Source organism: Rhamphochromis longiceps, linkage group LG7, assembly GCF_057381845.1.
Source record: "Rhamphochromis longiceps isolate RC_006_pf linkage group LG7, R_longiceps_female_GT1.1, whole genome shotgun sequence".
Classification (NCBI taxonomy): Eukaryota; Metazoa; Chordata; class Actinopteri; order Cichliformes; family Cichlidae; genus Rhamphochromis; species Rhamphochromis longiceps.
Genome location: NC_140563.1, coordinates 7,794,992 through 7,812,369, shown reverse-complemented (window position 1 = coordinate 7,812,369; position 17,378 = coordinate 7,794,992). Strand labels below are relative to the sequence as shown.

The window sequence follows — 17,378 nt, the reverse complement described above, 5'->3', positions numbered from 1 at the left end:
TTTAGCAAAGTTCAATCTAGCCTTTCAATTCTTGAGGCTTATGAGTGGCTTGCAGTGAACCAGTTGTATTTCCTTTCAAGAAGTCGTCTCTTTATGGTAAACTTGGATATCGATACTGTCACGGCGAGTGAGAAGAGCCGTGTGGAAGAAAAGAAGGAGGATCCAAGCACAGGTAGTCGTGAAGGTGGTTTATTGACTAAACGGCAAAGGGAAAACGGCAAATGAAGACAAACTAAACTATACTGGAAAACAATTAAACTACAGCGCAGAAACCAGAACATGAAGGAGGGCGAGCAGAGGCAGACGATGGTAGACAGCAGGGAACACATGGATGAAACATGGTGAATACACAGACGGACCAGCAACTACAATGACAGAGGACACAACTTAAATACACACAGAGAAACACAGGGGAATTACACACAGGTGGTGGACACAGCTGGGAATAATCAACAAGACGAGACAGAGGTAAAACTAAACACACACTCTCACATGAGACGCAGACCTTCACAATAAAACAGGAAACAAGAACACTACACAAAGACGCAGACCTGACACTGAGAGACAGACAGACAGAGAATGACACATGGAACCTGAACTGAACTAAACTAGACGTGAGATACAACTGAGAACAAATCCTTAAACATGAATAAACAGAAACATAGAATTCTAATAATAATCATCATTATAATAATAATACCCATAGCGCCCAAAACCACAACAATCATTCAAAAATAAACTAACCATCAAAACTCAAAATACTGGTTCGAAACTGACCCAGAACCGTGACAGATACGCCTGCCTCCTGGAGAGTTTTGTTAACATGGTTGGCTGTTGTGAAGGGGTTTCTCTTCCCCATGGAAATGATTCTGCGATCATCCATCACTGTTGTCTTTTGTGGACATCCACGAAAGTTTATAATCACCACTAAAGTTACAACATTGTAGACACTGATACTGATGTAGTAAGTTTATTCACACAGCCTGTATTTTGAAAACCTGCCATTAAATGAATCTTCAGGACATCCATAAATCTGTAATGTCAAACAGTCACTACCACATTGTGGAAACTAAGACAAATTTCATAGGCCTTTCTTCTTTTAGATGGTGCAACTTGAGTGCAACGTACGGCCTCTTCTCATATTTGCTTAAAATTACCATTAATTACACCCCTTCTTAAAGAGTTAATGTAGGTCTCACATGTCCCCAGAAAGTCTGTCAAGTTTCACTTCAAAATATAGCACAAATTGTTCATTCTAGCATGCCTGTATATCCCTGGTTTTAGCCCTTTTCCAAATGGGCTGTTTCATTTTCTGTACCTTTAAATAAAATTAGCTGCTGCTGCCAGTGTGCTTTGCCGGAAGAGTAGTGTTCCTTTTATGTTGTTGCCATGAATACGCCAGCAAAAACAAGGGGAAAAAATGACCCCAGATTATAGTATAGGAGTAACCCTTAAAGAGCTGTTGGCTAGCAACAAAACCTTTAAGTGTAATAGTTTATGTTTATTATATTTATATTTATTTTTCACAAGCATACCGTGAGGAAATACTAAAAAAAAAGTATAGCTCAGGATAGCACTACAGGAGACATATAAACTCAGAAACCTAGTTTTGGATGGTTTGAAATATTTTTGGTTACATAAATTCCCTAAAAACGTTTATGCAGCCAAACAACTTGACGTTCACAAAAAAAACAACAACAAAAAAACCCATTCAAAATAAAAATTCTGAACACTCCTGTGATGTCAGCACAAATCTTGTAATAACCCAGGAGAGTTTCCTAATGTACCTACAGTTTCGTCTTTGGATGACTTGCTGTCTCTTATCTGCCCCCTGCTGCGCTCTGGGGGTGTGTAAGACAGGATGGGGATGAGACAGGACAGGATGAAGAGGACATGCAACCTAAATATGGCTCTTGCAGCCTAGGCCACATGGAGACAGAGAAGGGGACCACAGACCTCGGCAGCGTACAATTATCCAAAACAAGAGAGTCAAGCCAACCTCCTCTAACTGAGACGCACGACAAGAGCATAACAGAGTAAAGTCAACACCATATTTTACTGTCCTTTACCCCCTGGATCACACACTCCAAAGAAATTTTCACACATATATATAGTGAAATGGCGATATGTGAGATAAGTCACTGCATATTTTTAAAATCTGTGCTACAGTGCTCTCACCATATAAACATCTTCTTCCTTATATCACTTGACAGATACTTTGTGCAACCATCTATCAACACAGCTAAATACATCTTACACATGTCATCGTCATTAAGATATGCTTTAGGCAAATATCCAAACCCTGATAATAGTAGTCTTAGATGTCTGAGCATGCACTTTCCACAGTTTAGCATATGGCACAGATATCTGCCTTTGTAGTGAAATACATCAGTTAAAATCTTAAAAGCTGTCTGGAGCTGGCAGTCATTGGCATTCCTTAGGACTGGGGGCCTACAGAGGTAGATAGTACTGGACCTGCAGTGCACCAGTGCTCATGGATGCGTTCAGCTGAACAACAGAGGGCCATACGAGTGCCATAGCTTACCTGAAGTAACATATTGACATACAGATGCAGTAACATAATGAGGGCCACTCTTCATCACACCTGGAGGATATCCAACTAGATATATCCAGGCAGCATGAGCTTAAGAAGGGTCCTCCTTTAGAAGAGGCCCAGAAGGGGAGGCAGATCAAAGGCCCATCGGCATGCACTGTGAACATATTACAGATGAGCAGAGGTTCCGCAGAACCATGTAGGATTATATAATAAGAGCTCTGGTGAAGGCACAATTCAGTGAACATATGACGATACAGAAATGATTGAAATTTGGGTTTATTTGTGTGAAGCAGCTCTTTTTTTATACGGGTCATTTTAATCATTCATATAAATATAAGGACTAAGTGGCTTGGAAAGAAAGCAACTGGACTTTTTGAAGTTTGATGAAGACGAAACATCCAAGAAGAAACATCTTCACGAAACTTCAAAGAGTCCAGTTGCTTTTTTTCCAAGCCACTTAAGATGACCACGACCTGGATGACTGAAAAACCTACACAGACGGATTACTGATAAGGTGTCAGAAAATATGTTTAACCTACTGCCATCACAGTGTTTTAGTCCCATAATGATAGGACATGAAAAGTACTTTTTTTTTTAGCGAATAATCTTATTTGCAGTAAGTGTTGCTATATAACATTTTTTGATGCATCATAAAACCAAAAGGACGTTTTTCTTCAGTTGGACTTAGATTACTGGTTTAAGATTAAGAAAAAATTCCTTAAGTCGCCTTAGATTGAAGCAACAGAAATTCTCATAAACACCACATTGTAGTGTTGTTCAGTCATTTTAGTTTATCATGGGGTTTTTTTCCCCATTTGTATAGCCTTTTAATAGAAAAAAACATCATTTTTTTCAAGTGTTTATACTGTACCTAAACCAGCCACTTAAGCACACCTGTTTAATTGCTTGCCAACACAAATATATAATTAGCCAATCACAAATTTAATGTCTTTAGGCACGATGACCTGGTGAAGTTTAAACCACCTAAAAACGAGAAAATATCTCTAAATAACTATGCCTTGCTGAAGTCTAAAGTAAATGATTAGACTACTTCCAGCTGAAATAATAACTCAAATAATCACTCGCTACAATTAAGGTATACAGAAGAGCATCTCTGAACAGACAATACAACAAAACTTGAAGCAGATGGGCTACAGCAGGTGTTCCTGCTGTCAGAGAACCAGAATCTGATACTACAAGTTACACAGGCTCACAAAACTGAACAGTTTGTCCACATTCACAGGAGGAACATGATATCTGATTATTTGTTTAGACCCTGATGAGTCCTTTATTAAAATTTAAACTCTGCTATATTAAAATTCTACTGTGTCGATAGTACAATTGACCTCTCTTACTGAGAATGTATAAATGGGTTATGAGCTCACTTCTCTAAGGAATATGGAGTGACAAAGTGTAGTTTAGGGAAGACCTCAACAAGTCCTAGCTTGACACTGATAGTATTGCTGATATCTTGTCATACAAGAAGATGGATGACAGAAAAAAAAACCCCAGATGAAAACTGACACTGCAAGTGGTATATATGGAGTTTACATAGGAAACGAGAAATGTAGTCATAATGCATTGGTTACGAAAAAAACTGATATTTTTAAGATGACAAAATCTCAAAACCTTACTGACTCACAAGTAAAGTGTCACTTGGTTGACTCTCAAAGACAAAACATAAATTAATTCTTAAACTTGAAGCCAGTAAAAGTCTTCTAGGCTTGAGGGCTAAAGATAATAAATCTATTTTAGACACTGCTATGAATGCATATGTAATGTGTGAAGCCACAGAACTAAAACAACCATCCATCCATCAGCCCATTTTCTTGTGTTTGCCCAATTCAGGTTGGGGAGGAGGGCTGACACCTATCCCAGCTGTTACTGGGTGAAAAGCAAGGTGTAGTCTGGACAGGTCGATAGTCTACAACAGAGCCAACCACATTACAAAGTAGCGCAATACTGTACTAAATACAGTATTTAAATTAAAGTTACAACTATGTCGTTACTTGGGCTACAAAATTCTTCAGCTCTCTGCACAGATAGAAATAGTAAACATGTTTTTTTTTCCTGTGCGTTTCATCCAGCAGTCAGCTGATATCTGTTCTTGTGCTGTGAGGAGGAGAATAGTGTAGTGGTCTACAGCTTTTGAGGAGTGGATATGGACATTAATGATATTTTTAATGCACAAACTGACATGAACCCAGTGGTAAAATGCCAAACCGTGTCCAGGACAGAAACAACTGTATAGTAAAACAAAGCCAGCAAAGAATGTTGAGTGCATGCAGACTCCAGGCCTGCAGCCATACTCTGAACTTCAATGAGTAACAAAAGCAAAGCAGTAAGTAGAAAAGTAAGCTGTCAGGCTTGAAGCATTATAGCCCTACCTGTACATGTTTCTACAGTAGAATCATTGTGGTGATCAGTTTGAAGTCTCTCCCATCAGGTTTTCATTTTTGCTTTGTTTTGTCACTTTTGTGTTCATATGTAAAAACTAAATGAAAGATTGCATGTTCGTTCTCATGAGGACAGTGACTTGTGTTGTTGTGACCTGTTGCCTCAGTTGAAATAGTCAGCTGGTGATTATTTGAAAATGCGTTTCAGGTCAATTTACACAGTAAATTTTAAGAAAAGTAAGTTACAAGACTAAGATTTTGTTTTTTTTAGTTCGATGAACTCTGGGAACCTCGTTGGAGCTGAAACTCAATGCAGCCAAGCCTGGTGTAGTCTCCCAAGTAATATATGTATAGGGACTCATGATGTTTTGAAATGCTGACCTTTAAACTTCAGCAATGTGTTGGTTTCATCTTTGAATGAACACTGTTACACTAGGTCAAACTCACATGTCACTTTTTACAGGGATCAGAAAAAAGTGTTTATCTGGGCATTTCAACTTTTCCAAGTTACTTACTTTGATTGTGGAGCTAATATGCTTTGTATGGTGGAAACAACAAAAAAAAACAAAATTTAATTTTTGTACAAACTCACTACAGTAACAATTCCTTTGAGCATAGTTAGAAAGCTACAGTCGGTTTCCAATGTATAGTGACTTTAAGCAGGTCTTTCATCTTGAGAACTTTATATAGCATAGGATGTGTGACTTTGACTCAAATATTTATACAAAATGCCGCATTTTTCTAGGTAGTCATTATGTCCCCTTTCCAAATATACTAGACTTTGAATTCAAAGCTACATTCAGCTCATAAGAACTCAGCTCTCACTGTTGCACTACTCACCGTGGTCATCTTGCAGTTCATAAAATCAAAGCTGCATAAAGGTTGTAATTTTGCAGACATAATTTTCATATTTAAATTTACAGCTAAAGGTTAAGCGCTTCGTGTAAGACTATGCATGAGTTAACTTGAGAAATGCAGTGGAAACATTTCAAACACTTTGGTTTGGAGAGGCATAAAAATTCTTCAGCAGCTGGGTTTAAACACAATTACAAGAACTGATTTATTAGTTTTGTTTTTTGAGATTTTAAAATATTTACATTCAGAGAGTTTATTTCTGATGCTTTTTTAAAAGGTTTTTGCTTTGTCCTTTGTTTTTTTTCACCCAGAAAACCTCAGTAATGAGCTTGCATGTTTGCATTTAGGCTGCATCTTAGCAAAAGTAGAAGTAACATTTTTTGTCTCTTATCCACCTAAGCAGGGCTTAAAGAAGATCAGCTGGGATGAATAACACACTTGTGCTCTGTTGAAACCTGCATTTGTCAGCGGATTGTCAAATCTTAAAAATGCAAAGTAATATATTTGTGGAGTGGAACATGTGTGTCAGGTTTATAATATTTAGATAGCAGACACCTTTAAGAAAGACCTACATTCATCCACCATTTCCAAGACCTTAAACCACTACATTCAGAGTTAGCAAAGTGAAGTCAGTACTTAGTTAGGTCTTTGTGATCGGTCTGTGTTGAATTTCAAGGGTTTAAAGCAGAAATCTTCTTTTAAACTAAACTAAACAAAACAAAGAAATAAGTCTTTAAAAACGCCTAAGATTAAGGGTTTTATTAAGTATTCATATTATTCATATCGGTGCCATGGTTGAGGGAAAACCCATTGATTACTGATGAATTCTTATGTTCTCCAGACTCAAAAACCTCACCCTTTCTACATTAACAAACCGCTTGTCTGTCACCAGCGAACACTAGATTGGAAAATCAGCACACATGCCTGCACATGAGACTGGGTTTTATGCCTCAGGTCTGTACGCCAGGCGACCCCACAAATCCCTCTCATCTGCCAATCATCAAACATGGTTTAAAGAAGGGGAGGGTTAGAGATTAAAGAGACCAGATATCAAAACCTGCTTACATCAATCCCTGCAAGGTGTTCTCCAATCACGAAAAGCCTCCCTCTGCATGGCACTACTGCAGATGAAACAGTTGATTGACAGGTTCTCATGCTAAGAGTTTAGGTACATATGTCAGAAATAAGAAGAGCTGAGGATTAGTTTGCAAGCAAATTGTGGCACAAAGGCATAATAATTGAGAGAAGCAAATGATTTTCGTCGTGGTAGATCTCAGTGATCCAAACGCATGAATCTGAATGGATTGCTGCTTAATTAAGAGCTACTTTTAACACAAGACTGACAAAATATTTACACTGAGTGCAATCGAAAAACGTCCAAATTAAATGAGCCAGCAATGGTCCCTGTTAACACCTTTAACACTATAACATATATCCTTGTCAACTAATCACATTATTTTTAGCCATAATAGCTGTAAAACTGTCAGGAAGGAAATGTCTCTCCACTGGGCTGCTACCAACAAACAGCTACTAAATGAGCTGTCATGTACTTTCTTTGACCAAACACCCACATAAGAAAAGACATCAACTTTAGCTCTACTTTGTATTTAGTGCCAATTGACAAATGCTGGAACGCTAACAGGCTCATTTAGGACCTGGAAAACATCAGCCTGTTTCCACTGCCATTGTGAGAGCAATAGCATATGTAAAGGTTAAATTACACTTGCAAATTACGACCTCACTGGGTTAACACTTTTTATTGTTGTAATTAGGCACTGATTTAGCTTACAGAAGTTTACTATGCTCAAATTTCGACCAACGCTTTGTTTAAAATCTACTTGAGATATTAGAGAGGAAGTGAATCTCTGCTTCCACGCTAAAACTGATTTCTATTCCACCATCCTTCATTACTCAAAATACATGCACTGACACAAATTATAACATCAGTAATTTACCTTAATGTAAATATATTTCTAATCACAAGTGGTTGTGTTATCTTCTGATTACATGGCGGAACAAAGTGTTGATGTAGTATTTGCACATTGTTTTCTGTTAAGTCTATTGTTTCTCTTTGAGTTTTGGAATAAAGTCAGTTTATTCACTTCAGAATAAATGGAACTGAGTGCTATTTATGATTTCTTAATTTTACTGTACTTTCAAAAGCACTTTACTATACAATGTGCATTACAGGAAGAAGCCAAAGTGCCCAGGAGAAAACCTAAATAAGCACAGGGAAAACATGCAAACTGCACAGCGACAGGCCCGGAGAGCATTATTATCTGAAAGTGTTAACCATTGCACCATGATGCCATGTATCTCTGTGTTTTTGTTTGTTATAGATCATCCATAAAATAACTAGAGGACGAAGACAAACTGAAGATATTTTTAAATGCCAACATCAACAAGTAAGAAATTGTACTGTACTTCCAGCATAGCTGAAAGAACTAATTTAGAAATGCACTTTTGCAATATGACTTCAGAGTCCCTAATTTAAGCTCAAATCACAAGTCCAATGAACTTTGACAACGAGACACCATAATCAGCTGACATGTCGTTTAAGGCCTATGGGAGTGCTGCCCAAGGGGAGGGGTGGTTTCACAGTGGGTTCACCCGAAACCTTGGCCACTGTCGTTCGTCTGCTGTCCTGCAGGTGGTTCCTGCTTCTCACTGGTCCTCTTGAAGCCTTCTCTCATGGTCATGGTCTGCATCTGCACCTCAGTCAATCCTTCCATATCTCTCATGTCACGGTCTCTGCAATTTTAAAATGAAAACTTCCCTGGAAAACCCTCTTTTGCCCTCAGTCAGCTTATCACAATTGGACATGCACAATAAAGTTGTGCATAGTCTCTTAAAAATTCCCAGGGCTTCTCCCCTGGAGTAGTTTCACTCCGGGCCCTGTTGTAAGAAAAAACATTAGCCAGTGTGTCCTGCTGTAAATCATGTGATTAACCACGATTAACCCTCTGCTGTGGAAAAAGTGATGTAGATGTTAGCGCAGCGCATCTGTATGCACACTTTCTCACAGTGACCTCTGCACTGTAAACCATACAAGGTCATGAATAACACACCGCTGGTAAATTCACAAAGACACAGAAAGTGGTAATTAAAAGGTTAAGTCAGCACGGCCCAAAAGCTCATGCAACCTGTTGCTGTCACCTTTCTGCTCCTGTAAGTAAGTAAGTAAAATTTATTTATATAGTGCTTTTCACAGATAAAAATCACAAAGTGCTTTACAACACAGAAAATGGGAATATACAGTGGGGCAAAAAAGTATTTAGTCAGCCACCGATTGTGCAAGTTCCCCCACCTAAAATGATGACAGAGGTCAGTAATTTGCACCAGAGGTACACTTCAACTGTGAGAGACAGAATGTGAAAAAAGAATCCATGAATCCACATGGTAGGATTTGTAAAGAATTTATTCGTAAATCAGGGTGGAAAATAAGTATTTGGTCAATAACAAAAATACAACTCAATACTTTGTAACATAACCTTTGTTGGCAATAACAGAGATCAAACGTTTACTATAGGTCTTTACCAGGTTTGCACACACAGTAGCTGGTATTTTGGCCCATTCCTCCATGCAGATCTTCTCGAGAGCAGTGATGTTTTGGGACTGTCGCTGAGCAACACGGACTTTCAACTCCCGCCACAGATTTTCTATGGGGTTGAGGTCTGGAGACTGGCTAGGCCACTCCAGGACTTTCAAATGCTTCTTACGGAGCCACTCCTTTGTTGCCCGGGCGGTGTGTTTTGGATCATTGTCATGTTGGAAGACCCAGCCTCGTTTCATCTTCAAAGTTCTCACTGATGGAAGGAGGTTTTGGCTCAAAATCTCACGATACATGGCCCCATTCATTCTGTCCTTAACACGGCTCAGTCGTCCTGTCCCCTTGGCAGAAAAACAGCCCCATAGCATGATGTTTCCACCCCCATGCTTCACAGTAGGTATGGTGTTCTTGGGATGCAACTCATTATTCTTCTTCCTCCAAACACGACGAGTTGAGTTTATACCAAAAAGTTCTACTTTGGTTTCATCTGACCACATGACATTCTCCCAATCCTCTGCTGTATCATCCATGTGCTCTCTGGCAAACTTCAGACGGGCCTGGACATGCACTGGCTTCAGCAGCGGAGCACGTCTGGCACTGCGGGATTTGATTCCCTGCCGTTGTAGCGTGTTACTGGTCCCAGCTCTCTGCAGGTCATTCACCAGGTCCCCCCGTGTGGTTCTGGGATCTTTGCTCACCGTTCTCATGATCATTTTGACCCCACGGGATGAGATCTTGCGTGGAGCCCCAGATCGAGGGAGATTATCAGTGGTCTTGTATGTCTTCCATTTTCTGATGATTGCTCCCACAGTTGATTTTTTCACACCAAGCTGCTTGCCTATTGTAGATTCACTCTTCCCAGTCTGGTGCAGGTCTACAATACTTTTCCTGGTGTCCTTCGAAAGCTCTTTGGTCTTGGCCATGGCGGAGTTTGGAGTCTGACTGTTTGAGGCTGTGGACAGGTGTCTTTTATACAGATGATGAGTTCAAACAGGTGCCATTCATACAGGTAACGAGTGGGGGACAGAAAAGCTTCTTACAGAAGACGTTACAGGTCTGTGAGAGCCAGAGATTTTCCTTGTTTGAGGTGACCAAATACTTATTTTCCACCCTAATTTACGAATAAATTCTTTACAAATCCTACCATGTGGATTCATGGATTCTTTTTTCACATTCTGTCTCTCACAGTTGAAGTGTACCTCTGGTGAAAATTACTGACCTCTGTCATCATTTTAAGTGGGGGAACTTGCACAATCGGTGGCTGACTAAATACTTTTTTGCCCCACTGTAAAAACAATATATCAGTAAAAAGAAACATACATACATCCACCCTTTTGTCACTGTCTAGGTGGAGGTGCAATCTTGCATACTGGTGTCCAGTCAGTCAACAGTCAGTCCCCTTTTTTTATTTGCTGACAGTAGAACCTCTCGTGACGCAATACGTTTCTACTGCCAGCAATGACGTCATTTCAAAAAAAAAGAAAAAAGAATTTAGACGGGATTACCTCGCTGAATCCTTTTTGACAGGGACTTGTTTTCTGATTGTCCCAAATAAGTGGCTTTCTCCCGAGCCCATTTTAATTTTGGAGAAGCTCACTTGCGATTGTTCAACATGTTGTGTAGCGCTTTCGATTCCGATCTTGCAGGCCTGCTTGAAAAAGAGAAAATTGCCAAACAAAAAATCTCAGTGCACTGTTAAAATCAAAAAATATGAAGGCCTCTTTTTAGAAGTTGTCTAAGCATACTCTTTTAGAATAATAGATCTGGTTCAAAGTGGTACCAAAGGAAAATGCATCAGTAAATCTCCAAAACTTTCATCCACCAGTCACACCTTGCACAACAGCAATATTCTATTAGATAATGAGTGTTTGGTTTCCCCCATGTACCCAGATGTGTGTCATGATAAGACCTCCCTCACACATCAGAAACAAGAAACTCAATCTATTTGGTCTCCACTCATCTGACCCCCCTGCAGCATTCTGTTCACCCCTGCAATGATTCAATCATCCCTCCCCAAAAATAATACTAGTTCACTAGTCTATGTATCACTTCTTAACCCACTAAGTGAACCGGACAAGATGATGGTAACAGAAATGCTTAAAATGCTATTTGGTCTTCATGAGCTTCATTGCATGTGTGTTTGTAAATGGTAAATGGCCTGCATTTGTATAGCGCTTTTCTAGTCCATAGGACCCCAAAGCGCTTTACACTACATTCAGTCATTCACCCATTCACACACACATTCACACACTGGCGATAGCAAGCTACATTGTAGCCACAGCTGCCCTGGGGCACACTGACAGAGGCGAGGCTGCCGGACACTACTGTGTTAGTAGGATTAATGCATTTTTCTGTTTGTGTAATTTTTGTGTACCTCTCCTCTTTGCGGTGCTCCAGACACTTTTCAATTCTCCATGCAAGGCAGTCGTTTTTACTCCCAGTTTCCTAAACCCAAATTTCATTCCCACACAGCCTTCCTCCATGTTCTCCCCTGCTCCTTCCACTGTGGTCTCATCTCATCTCCCCCCTTGCAGCAGTCTAGTGAGAGTCAGTTGCCTTTCAGCTTTGTCCTGTGTCTTTAACACTCTCATCTTGCCATTTTTGCACTGAAAGTGGCAAATGTCCAACTCAGGCAGTCTTTTCAAAGGTCCATTCACACACAGTGAAGGTGCAGCTCGTTGGAAATGCACATCCATCCACCCAGTCATGATGATGCCATTTTTCTCCTTGCTGTCGCCGTCTTGCACAGCTGCTGCTGCTGAACCTTTTCTTCACTGCTCAGGATACTGCTGTGAGCTCTTGAGATCCATCTCGTTGGTCTGGAACTGCATTTCTTGTCTTCAGGGAGAGATTCTTGGAGCTTGTGTTCTCAGGGTGACAAACACATGGAAGTTAAGCTGTAAAATAATTCAGCCAAACTTGGCTTGAGTGTTTCTAATCAAGTTAACCTATAATTTTCTTCCGACTGCTGCACGTGGAAAATTGATCCGGGTCTGCTCTTCACCTGCAAGTGACACACTGAGACATTTTGATCATTCTTCTCACTGCTTGAAACAACACATCTCCCCTCTCTGGTTCTGAACTCCCCTTTCTTAAAATCCCAGAGAGATTTTAGTTGTTCTACGTTGAAAAACACCAAACCCTCTTCCTATTTTTATTGCCTATTTTTTATCAACAATTCTGCTAAAAAGAAATTTTTCGTGTGTCCACCCTAGAGGAGCTGGTGGCCTGCAGTACCACCTTCTCCCTCTAGTTGGAAACAACTTTTACACACATTTCTACACTCCTCTCTCTTTTTTTTTTTTTTGTTCCCCATTTTCAACATTTTGTAACCCCATTTCTCACTGTTTTTACACACACATCAACTTTTCCCACACAACCATTCTCTGCAATCTTACACACCACACATTTACTCAATTCTTACCATACAGTCACGCATTGAGTTTTGTCTCTGGCCGCCCGGTGGAGCGCTGCTACTGGATCTAGATCCCATATTTACATTCAGAGCGTCCCCTGCAATGGCCTTCTTCCCTTCTCGGCAGAAAAGTGCTAAAATACCGTCACTCCACACACTGTATTGTGCAGACGTGATTATCAACGGTGGACTCGAACCACCGTTCCCTGTGATGGACCGGTGTTTTTGCAATTACTCTGGCAGACGACTGCTTTTCTTTTGCACAACACCGGAACCGAACACAAGCCTGGGGACTCGAACCCCAGGATTTTCCTTCCGGAGACTCGAACTCCGGAGCAGCAAGCACTTCACTGCTCGGCCAGACAGAAAAACTCCTCATAACTGTATACAAAGTTAGCTACAACTCACCCATCTGCAGGGGTCCCCTCAAAATGGTCTCGGTGGTGACTGAAACACACGGCTCTGTGACTCCTCCATTTCCTTTGCTTCAACAGCCGGTAGGACAAAGGTACCTTTTCCCTCAGGGGTGATCAGCCCGTCCACGGAACCGTTGTTCAGCAACCACACGGACCGTCCCATCTGGGTCGCCATTTTGTTGTGGAAGTTTTCTATTTAAATAAAGCCTGCAGACGAGTGGTGAGCGGTAGCTAACATTCTTTAATCCAAACACACAAAGACAACAGACAACCAAGCTTGATGGAGCGCCTACATGACCACGGGGCAGGGTCAGCAGAGTCTCACTGAGCCTAGCATGGCTCTCAGTTAAATACCTTCTCCAGGAACAAAAGGCAGTACACAGCTGTTTCACACCGTAAGGTTCACACTCCCTTGCTACTTCCCAGAGTCCTCGAAGAGACAAAAGACTCTGGTCTGCTTCCCCCAACTTCCTTACTACACCCCCACCATTTGTCTTCAGTATGGGTGTCAGACATGTTAAAATCCAGTGGCACCAAGGCATTATACAAAAATAATGCGATTAATACATAAATGAAAGAAATTCCTATACATGACCCACACCCATTTTCACACCTTGGCTCGTATGATTAGGTAGGGCTTAAAATCTGGGACTCTTCACCAGTTGGTCTTAGAACTGAAGAAGCTTCTCGGATGAGAGGTGAAACATCTTCAAGAAAATTAAAGAAGTCCGGACGCTTTTCTTTCCAAGCTCCTAAGACTATACTGAAATATAATTTTTCATTCCTATTGAATGGCTGCTTCCAGCCTTCCACCCTTTTCTCCAGCTCCTCTAAACTAAACACATTTTCCTTTGGCAGCCCACACTCACTGCCTGAATTACTCAGCCTCAAAATCAGATACCGTCAAGAGTATATACTTTAGGGAGTATTCAAAAGCTCACACTTATCCTATTTCAAGAAGTTGATTCTGACAAACTCTTCCCAGTGAGCCTCTTCATTATCCACATGTCCATCTACACCCACTTTTCTCCACTGATGCATCTCCCATGTCAGTTTCTGTGTTCTTGAGGGTGATCTAGCATCTCTCTGAAGTGACTGCTATTGCTCTGCAATGATGCAATGGTGTAAACACCTATAACTGCACTGTGCATTTTTAGTGTTAGATTAATGTGTATCTAGTACTTTTCATATAAACAAGCCAAAGCACAATAGACTCATACCAGACTGATACTGTTTTTTCAGGTAATATGAAAAAATAAATAAATAATGTTTTAATTTACAACTCCTAGCACGCTGTAATGCTATTCAGCATAGGGTTAAAGGTTTAATTATGTTTATTTTTATTGCATTACACAGACATGACCAAACACAAAAAATATATGTCTTGGTAAAGGGAGTTGCGAAATGGAAAGAAGCAGATAAAAAAGAGACTTAAGAAACAACTCAATTCATAATGAGCGATATCATATGTGAGTAACGAGGCTTTGATAAACATATAGACCTCTACGTGCAAACAGTATTTGCAGAGAAGCTGTCAAAGTTTGAGGAGCTCAGCGGATGAGTCATTTGCTGTATGGAAATGAAATGGAGCAAAAATGGGTCCCTGCTCTACCTTCTAAAACCTCCTACAATAAAAATTAGCATCTGAAAAAAGCAAACACTGTAACTTGGCTGTCCATGAAGAGCTTTAAAACTAACATTTGAGTTTTACTAGAGGGACATAATAGCCTGGGTGGAATATTAAATCTGATGCATTTGGTGACTGGTGAGAAGGATCTCACATTACGAGCAGAGCATGGCTATAGGGAGCGTTTGGAAGCCAGGCTGTCCTCACTGCCTCTGACGTTCTTTAACCTCTTTTTGTGGCTTTGAAACCTCATGTCTTTGGCCTGCAGTCACTCTCTATTTATGCAAGAAAATAAAGAAGAGAACGCTGCCCCTCCTAAATCTGTAAACTGCAATTAAGCTAAATTCCAAGTTTATTTCCAAAATGCCGTCCTTGCTCCAGACCATGTGAGAGACTAGAGTCTAAAATTATCACACTTTTGGTCAGAAGGCCAAGATGAAGCCAAAGCTAGGACTGTCTTCTCACAGGCCACAGGATCACAAAGACGATTTGTGGCTGAAACTACTGTAATAAAAATTTGTATGGATATGATTCAGAAATATATATCTATCACATAAAACTAACGTTGCATGGATGAAAATGTGCAGACTGAAGTGTTCCTGCTTTTACCAAGGGGACAAATGAAAAGAAAATTTGATGGCATCTGGCTAAAATGAATGAGCTATGCCTATTGTTTAATAATCCACTCAAGCTCTGAGAAACCAGTCTCGTGCAGTGAGACAGCTTAAGTAAAGGCATCCAGCTCTTCTAACCATCTACATTCAAACAAAAAGCAGTCCACGTGCAGCAGCACATCTCTTTTCTGTCTCCCTGTGTCCCTCTCTCTGTCTCTTTCGCTCTGTGTCTCTCCATCATGTGTTTACACATTGGTAGAGTAAGTGCCAGGGCTGTAATCGGAAGTCTACAACCGTGTCATTTGGAAGACTGTTGTCTTTTCCTGGGATCGTGGTGGTCAGCAGAGAAAAACAAGATTTACATCTCACAGGGAGGGGCAAAGCATCAACCATGCATTATCCCCTATTGGCTGTGGTCAAAGATGGGCGTTAACATGTGGGAGAGGTAGACGAAAAGACGAAAAGTCAAAATTTACCCATGGGAGAAATTTTTATATCAAACGCTGCAGAATCTCGTGAAAAAAAACGGGGTTTGTGTCACACTACTACTACTGAGCATATCCAGAGCACACATTTTCTTCTTGAGTCATCAAACAAGGTATGTGGTAGCACTTACTGGCATCATATGCTGTCAGGCTTCAAGAGACACCACTACCTATAAACAAAAGAGAGAGTCGAGTGTAAATACAGTTCATAAAATGCCAATCTGTGGTCTTGGAAAAGAATGAGGGTATTTCTATTTTTATTCATTTTTTTGTTTTCCATTGTGATTGCCTTTGATATCAGAGCAGCTTTCCACTTTCATTTGGAAATAAAAAAAAATAACAACCAGTGCTTAATTAAAGCTTCCTCTACAGCACTTTTATTACAGTTTTGTTTACTTCTTCACAGTGTTTACTGTTTATTTCTTCTAAAATCATGAAAGATTCACCAAGAAAGGCCTTCTTTCACCTTCTGGAAAGAATTAAACAAAGATGCTTAGAGGGAGCTATATTTTTCAGCATGATTGTCTAAACCTGGCAACATGGTTAAAGACAGGAAGATTATAAGATATAGAAGCCTGAATGAAACCGATATACCTTTTTCATCCATATCCAGCATACTAAATATTTTAACAATAATGCTTAATTCATAGGGAATAATCTACTCAACTCCACAGTTGAATTTTCTTTACCAGTTATCACATATTTACACAAAAATGTTCATGATGTGGAAATGTTACTGAAAAGCTGATAATACTGTGTTCATTACATTAATATATGGAAAAACTGTGTTCTGACTGAAAAGCAGCAAAAGTCAGATGCCCCAGCAGTGCTATGCCCTGCTTTCAGATGACTCCAGCCAGACAGACACGCTTAATCCTACACAGGTTCAAAGCTACGCCACATGTGGCATCAACCTGACAAGAATAAAAGAAAAAGACTCAAAGAACAAAGAGACAACTGTGAGTAATGTACTCACGTCTGTTTTTCCCAGCTATGTGTGCGCGTATGTGTCTATTTATACAGATAATATAATTCACATTTCATTGGTGGGTGTGGGTTCTCTCAGCAACCCCACAGAGAATAATATGTTCTTTTTCTTGTCTGTGATTGCTGACTAAGTTTGGGAAACCATGCTTTTTTTTGTAAACATGACTCACAAAGCTGTATCCCCCACCCCATGAAACACAGAGTTGATCATCCAACAATGCAGGGTGCTTACTAAGACCAAACATTCAAAGAGCAGGCGCTCACATATTGAGAAAAAGCAGACATGAATATGATGACACATAAACATTCCTTCCCTTAGATAAATAAAAAGTATTGGTTGTTTAAAGCATTTTGTTCAGTGTGCGTGGAGCTCAACACGTTTACTCGTTCGGCTCCTTCATTTAAAGGACCTCTTAGTTTCTTTTACCATTTCAGCCAAAGATGAGATGAGTAACTATTTTTCAAAACTAGTTTCA

The 17,378-nt window shown here is 40.1% G+C and overlaps 1 long non-coding RNA gene across 1 annotated transcript in view; it reads right to left on the bottom strand.

The window, feature by feature from the left end:
- Positions 1 to 15,469: 15,469 nt before the first annotated feature.
- Positions 15,470 to 17,378, bottom strand: part of LOC146664664 (uncharacterized) — a 134,704-nt gene continuing 132,795 nt past the window's right edge. Inside the window, exon 4 of the long non-coding RNA XR_014912367.1 lies at positions 15,470 to 16,085. This is a non-coding gene — a long non-coding RNA (uncharacterized LOC146664664). The remainder of the gene's footprint in view (positions 16,086 to 17,378) is intronic.